The sequence below is a fragment of the Tursiops truncatus genome, chromosome 16, assembly GCF_011762595.2.
Source record: "Tursiops truncatus isolate mTurTru1 chromosome 16, mTurTru1.mat.Y, whole genome shotgun sequence".
Taxonomy (NCBI): domain Eukaryota; kingdom Metazoa; phylum Chordata; class Mammalia; order Artiodactyla; family Delphinidae; genus Tursiops; species Tursiops truncatus.
The window spans coordinates 77,953,232-77,960,617 of record NC_047049.1 but is presented as its reverse complement, the minus strand read 5'-3'; the positions used below and the strand labels follow the sequence as shown (position 1 = coordinate 77,960,617).

General features: G+C 51.3%; 1 pseudogene; it reads right to left on the bottom strand.

Moving 5' to 3' along the window:
• Window positions 1-275: 275 nt before the first annotated feature.
• On the bottom strand, window positions 276-1,716 carry LOC101317739 (T-complex protein 1 subunit gamma pseudogene; annotated as a pseudogene).
• Between the last annotated feature and the right edge of the window lie 5,670 nt (window positions 1,717-7,386).

Below are 7,386 nucleotides of genomic sequence, written 5' to 3'. Positions count from 1 at the left end.
CAGGACCATTATTTAGTTCCATCTGAGGAGTTAGCAGAATTCTGAAATTGCCTTTGCTTTTTCTCTGGGAGCCAAGTCACTGAACCACTGAACCACTGAACCACTGGACGGGAATAGGGTAATCCTGGTATCTGGAGCTAGGAGTCACTCTGCCAAAGTGTGTTCGAGCAGCTGGAAAAAGGGCTACGAGGATCACATGCCCCAGCCTAGGAAAAGCTCTTGTGGTTGGTAAATAATGCAGCATCTTTATGGCGGCTTCCAGACAGAGAGGGAGATTTTTTTTTTTTTTGCAAATGACTTAGATTTAATCATCGGAAGCAAACTAAATGGAGAGCTTACAATAGAGAAGAATTACATGTCAGAGCCTTTTGCAAACTGAGCTGGGACAGAAAGGGACGGGGGCTGCCCCTCAACCCGATCCCTTCCAAACAAAGACATCCACAGTGTCCCTGGCAGTCTGGCTCAGGGAAGGGGGAGACTGTTGGCTCTGTGCGTTGAGGTCGCCTTGCCACCGCTCACTCCTGGCTAGCCATCAGGAGTCCCGCCTTGCTGGCTCTGGTCATCACCCTTTTTTTTGTGGCCCGATATGATGTCATCAATCCGCAGCAGTAGAACTGCCGTCTCCACTGCTGTCTTATACGTTTTCAGCTTTACAACCAATGGTTCCCAGATGCCCAGTTCTTTCAAGTCCACCAAAGTACCTGTCTCACCATTTACGTCCCAGGTCTCACAATTCTCCTGGGTGTGCTTGGCCCGAAGGGAGGTAAGTAGACGGATGGTGCTGGCCCCACAGTTATGAATAAGGGTACAAGGGATGACCTCTAGGGCTTGGGCAACAGCCCAATATGGCCATTGTTCCACACCAGTCATGGCCTTGGATTTTTCTGTCAAGGCATGAGCCACAGCCACCTCAGAAGCCCCACCCCCAGGCACCAGCTGAGGGTCCAGGAGAACATTGTGGCACACCTGCATGGCATCCTGGAGGTTGCGTTCTACTTCCGAGAGCAGAGAGGGAGATTTAATTTCATCTTATGCATTTTGCTTATTTGAAAAAAATTTTTTTCAGCACGGAGTGCGCCAATCCCAGCATCGTGGCATACGTGTTGTACTGACATCTGGAAATACTTAGCAATTCTAGAAACAAACAGTCAAGGAGTTCGCCCAGATCACCAAACACAGATTTGACCCTAACCCAGATTCCCAGGAGCACGCATCAGGAGGGAACAAACATTAAGCTCCTAATGACACTATCTTCTTCTGTAGCAGAAACAACATGGTTGGTGCTGGTACCCAGGCCTGGAAGTGACTTGGGGATCCTGGTCTCTGATATGTTTCCCACTGGCAGCCTCAATAGAATTCAGCGGAAATCAGGCCACAGGACTGGATGAGACAGGACAGTGGACCAGACAGGCTGGCAGAAGTTCAGTCCAGGGTTCAAGGGCAAACGGTGGATGAATGGGGGCAGAGGTCAGCAGAGGTCAGGACTGAGAGGGCAGCGCCAAGGATTAGGCTTGAGGCTTCAGTGCCAAGCCATCAACGGGACCCGGCAGAAGCTCAGGGGCTGGGAGATCAGAAACAGGCCAGAGGCACAGAAGAACACAGTCGGGACATGAGCTGGGAATGCAGTGTTAGGGTTAGGACCCTTCTTCCTCACAGGTGCTTACAGAATGGGACTGGGCACACCCACCAACTCAAGTTCCAGATGGGGCTGGACATTGCCCCCCCCCCCCACACACACACATGCCCCCAGTGCCCCTTACCCCCCCGAGGCCCAAGCTTCATTCCAAGCACCGTTTTGCTCCGGCTCCAGTTCACCCGCTGTGCCTCTCCTTCTATTTCCACAGTGAGTGGGGATTTCAGAGTCTTTAGAACACTGCTGTTGTCCCAGGATCTCCAAACTGTTCCACCAAGCCACACAGCCACCCAAACGAAGTACAAAGCCCTCTTCCACGTCTGCCAGCTCAGCCCCACCCCAAGGCATACCTCATTGTCACTTGCTCTTTATTTCCATAGAAAGAATGTTGGGGTTCCGGATATATACCTGGGCGTTTACCTTAACCACAAAAGACTAAACTCATACTCTTCCCCAAACTTACTTTTCTTTCTCTATTTATTCCCGACGCAGTGATGAGCATTGTTGTCTGCTTAAAACTAGAAACCCAGGGGCCACCCTAGACTCTTTCTTTTCCCGTTTTTCCCCTGTATCCAACACCAAGTCCAGTGATTTCTTCTTTTTAAACCCTCAAAACTTCTCAAGCCATATGCCTTCCTACGTATCTGCCTCTACCATCTCTCAAAGAATTATTACAAAGCCTCCAAGTTGGACTTCTGGCCTCCAATGATTCCAGAACAATCTTCCTAAAATACGAATTGGATTATGAGCTACTTCTCCTTGGAAGCCTTTGTTGACCTCCCATGGATGGATGCTCTTCTCTCCTCATCAGAAATTCAGGGCCCTGGGAAATGTAGACCCCAATCTCTCCCCACTCCCTCCCTCCTGGCTTTAAGCCAGATCAAAGGGGTCTAGAGAATGTCTGTGGACCTACTGAGATCACAGGCAAAATGTCAGCCATATGCACGTTTTCTAGAAGGACTTGCAATCGTTGTCAAATGGCTCTCAAGGGTCCATGACGCAAACACAAGTTAAGAACTACTGCCCTGGGGCTTCCCTGGTGGCGCAGTGGTTGAGAGTCCGCCTGCCGATGCAGGGGACACGGGTTCGTGCCCCGGTCTGGGAAGATCCCACATGCCGCGGAGCGGCTGGGCCCGTGAGCCATGGCCGCTGAGCCTGCGCGTCCGGAGCCTGTGCTCCGCAACGGGAGAGGCCACAACAGTGAGAGGCCCGCGTACCGCAAAAAAAAAATAAAGAAAGAATGACTGCCCTTCACGTGGCATTCCTTCACAGGCCAGACCCTACTCACCTCACACCTGGCTTGTCAGAAGTGTTCAAACACATGTGACCAGGACCAAAGGTAAGAAACATTATATTTCTGTGTAAAACAGAAACAAATTTTTACAAAACAATTCTCATTCGACCTATGTCATAGACACTCTAATCTTTACTATTTTAGCCATTTCATTTTTTTTAATGCTGACTATGATCCCTTAAACTTATTTTACAGCCCATCCACCACGAATGGATTCCAAATCACAGTCTGAAACTTAGGTCTTGAGGCTGTGTCGTATTTGTGGTTCTCTATTATTTTTTTGGTCTCAATTCCCAACTGTCTTGTAAGCTCCTTGAGGGCAGGGAGCGTGACTTATACATTTGCAGTATTGCCCCAGGCACAGTCAGTGCCGTAAGAAAACAGCTGGAAGACATGTGGGGAAGAAACAAAGGACTACTTGCTGTAAAAACTGCCAACTACTTCAGGCATGGAGATGTGACAGTCATTATTTGGTGGAGGAGAATTCCCTGGATTGCATTTAGGGCACGGGTCCCCAACCCCTGGGCTGTTAGGAGCCGGGCCGCACAGCAGGAGGGGAGCGGCGGGTGAGTGAGTGAACTTCACCTGCCGTTCCCATCACTCCCCATCGCTCACATTGCCACCTGAACCCTCCCCTGCACCCCCGTCCGTGGAAGAACTGTCTTCCACAAAACCGGTCCCTGGTGCCAGAAAGGTTGGGGCCCACTGATTCAGGGGAAGGGAGCTCAGCAGAACGATAAACCCTAAACGCTTTGAGATCTCTCTCCCACTAGACATAGGAGAAAAAAATGAAACTAACCGAGTAAAAATGCTGCTTTGCGAAAGACACCAACAAGGTGAGGAAGGAACCTTTTTATTATTATATCTATCGATCAGTCTTTAAGAATCTGTTGTTCTCGGCTACATTAGCACTGGGCCAGGCAGAGGATTTTAAATACTTGGTGCCTGCCCTCCAGAGCTTGACAAACCAGCAGATGTGTGGAAACCGACAGATGGAAATGATTAAGGGCTAAACTGCCGGTGTGGACTCAGAGGCAAAAGTTCAGGAGGGGAGACCTCATGCTCGAAGGAGGTAAGCTCTTCATTCTAACCCAAAGCTAAAGCGCTGGTATTGTCTTGGTGTAAACATTAATATCGCAGGAAACCAGGGGCCAGATAAGCTGGAGGACCTTTGTCAACCACAGAGGCTGCTGCTATAGTGGCAAAGAGGCTGCCTGACTGGTCTGTTTGCGGAGGGAGGGGGTGGTCCCATGAGGGATGTCGCTCTGCATCACAGCCCGTGCAGCACCCACCGAGAGAGCACTTCTCTCTCCTGCACAGGTGCCCCTGGGCAGCCTTAAAGGGCTGGGCTGCTTCCCTGCTTGAGTGTCCCACCCAGAACCCCAAACCCCATCACAGGCAGACCTGGAGGCAAGTTCCTCAGCTGCTACAACCTCCTTGTTCCAAAGTGAGATAACAATCATGGTTGTCCTCAAAGGATGTCCTGAGATCGTGTCCATTCAGGACCTAGCGCGTAGTACGCACTCAATAAACGCAGTCACGGCTGATTTGCGCTTCCTTCACTCCGTTGATTGACACATATGCATTCCTGCGTTTGCCTCTCTGAACTGCCAAACAGAGTAAGGGCTTAGAGGGACACTGACGCAGCTAAATGGATGAACCCTAGCCCTGTAACACCCAGTACAACGGCACACATCCCGTGCGGGTCAGATCCCACAGACTAGAAGGGACGGCTATAATAGGAATAGTCCAGGTCCCAGGTTAGGGGACGTGGGGAAATAGACTTGAATAAATACCAGCAGTTCATGTTCAAGTGCCATTTGGCTGAGACAACCACACACTTCCTTTACCAGAAGCACTTGCTTCTCCCTCCCCTACCCCTGCTCACCCCAATGGGACTGCTTGGAATCAGGGTGATTCACCCTCTGAACAGAGCAAGGGGGTATCCCTGGTTCACATCCTGCCCGCTGTATTGTTCAGAGGCCAATTCACTTTCTGCCCTCCAAGTCCAAAGGCATGAGAACAGGAGGAAATGTTCAGCTGGGCATGCTTTAATAAAACAAAATAAACTCAGCTACGAGTCCTTATGAAACTGCTCTCTGGGGAGCAGTTTCCCTGCCTCTGACATGCTCCCAGGAGAATCATGCTTTTAAAAGGAGACTTTAAATTCCCACCCTACAGTAAACACACTCTTTCAATCACACTGCAGCAAAAACGGCCAGTGAGCCACCGTAAGAAACCACGGCCCCAATGTACGAAGGCACACACCCCGCCTCCTTTCTCCATTCTAATAAACTGCCCTTGGGCCTTGGCTGGTTTTTTGTTTGGGGGGCTTGTCCCAATGCACTGAAGGGCGGCCTACTCCCTGCACTTTTGTATTTGCATCGTGGACACCCTCATGCCGTTCAACACAAGCAATCCAATCGTGACACACGGCTGTCAGCTTGCCCCACTCCCAGGAGAAGATAAAGAGGTGCATCCTCCCCATCCTGGCAGAGATGGGGCCCATCCTGCATGTGAAACAGTGAAGAACAAGATGCAGGGCCTTCCCCCAAACACAACTGTGGCGGAGATGGCTGGGGGCCTGAAAGACCACTCTTTTTTCTTCCACGGCAGCAGCATTTTAACCTGGGCACACGGCTGCCCAGAATAAGATCACGTTCCGGCCTCTTTGCCGCTCCTTGGCCCCGTGAGTAAGTGCCAGTTAGTGGGGTGTTAAGCAGAGGTGGCCCGTGGCTGCACTTTCGGTCTCTTTTCTGTCCTGTCGTTCTTTTTGCTGCCTGAAAGTGGGTGTAGCCATCGGGGACTAGAAGGAAGAAGGCCACTCCCTGGGGAGGGTGGGGTAGGGAGTCAGGGGAGCCTGGGACCCCAAGGATGCCATGGTCACTTCCCTCCGGATGCAGTTTATGTGAGAGAGAAATAAACGCCTATCTTGTTTAAGCCACTGTTACACTGAATTTTCTGGGCCGTGGAATTGAATCCTGCCCTAATTATAGCAGTTCTGTCCCAGAACAAAGTCACCACTGGAAATGGTGGGTGGGTCCCATCTGCTATGCCCATACACCAAGCCACTGCTCAATGCAAGACCCTAACCATACAAGTCAGCACCCAGGCAGCCTGGTTTCCAGAAAAGCAGAGCCACCAGTTCATCCCTGCATCTGTCCAGCTATTTTGTGAGCCAAGACTCTGTGCCAGGTGCTGGACTGGCTCCTGAGCTGTAAACAGGACGGACTGGGCTCTGTCCTCCCAGGGATGCCTCTCATCTCACAAGGACGAGAAGCCAAGACCAGGGAACGTGATGGGGAGGTAAACACGAAAAGGGCAGCGACAGGGCACAGGGCTGGGACTCGGCCTGGTGAGGGAGGGGGCTGACACCGAAGGACAGCTGGCAGGTACGCTCACTTGTCCTACGTTCATCAGACGCACGTTCACGGGAGGAGAGAAGCGTGTGCAGAGGAAGCGTGGCTGCGCGGATGGACGGAGAATGTGCACGGAATCCGGATGGCGGACGCGGAGCCGCCGCCGCGGCGCTCGGAGGGCTCACAGAGGTTCCCGTGGTCTGTCGCCGGGCCACCTCTGTGCCGTGGGTGGCTGCGGAATGTCCTTTCAGCTTCTCCAAGTCTGGAGCAGGCGCGGATGCAGCTCTGTGAGGAGGCACCAGCTTCTCCGGTGGGCGCCGTGAGGACAGACGCGTGGTCCTCGTTCTCCCCTGCTCCGTGTCCCCTCCCTTCCCCAGCTGCCCGCCCTGCTCACCCACAGAGACCTCATGCCCCAAAGCCCCATCAGAGTACCGCCCCCATCCACATCCTCCCAGCTCCTCCGAGTGGCCCCAAGTTAGTACCCTCCTCTGATCCCCCAAACGTCCCCTTCCAGGGTTTCACCTCCCGGCTTCTCCCATGATGGTGTGATAAACCCCTTATTTTTTTGCTCTCGTGGTCATGCTGCTTCCCTATTCAGATCCTTACGACCAAATATCAGTGCTGTGAAAATCAAAGAAGGGCCATAGAATCCTTGGGGATTAAAGGAGACTAAAAGAGACAGGACAAGGAAATGCGATGAATGATTCTGGACAAGATCGTACATGCGGGGAGCGGGGGATGTTATAACAAGATTATTGGGACAACTGGGAAGATGTGAATGTGGACTTCACATTAGATCACAGTAGTGAAACTGATCATCATATTGTGGTAACACAAGAGAAAATCCTTCTTCTTAGGAGATACTCGCTTCCTGAAGAACCCTGTGGTCTGCAACATAATCCCAAATGGCTCAGCAAAAAATACAAATAATACACATTCATAGGGAGGGAAGAAGCACAATGTGAACTTGTAAATCGGTGTGAAAGGCGTACAGGTGCTCCTTGTAGTATTCTTGCAACTTTTTAAAAGTTGACGTAGAGTTGATTTACAATGTTATGTTAGTTTCATGTGTACAGCAAAGTGATCCAGTATGTGTGTGT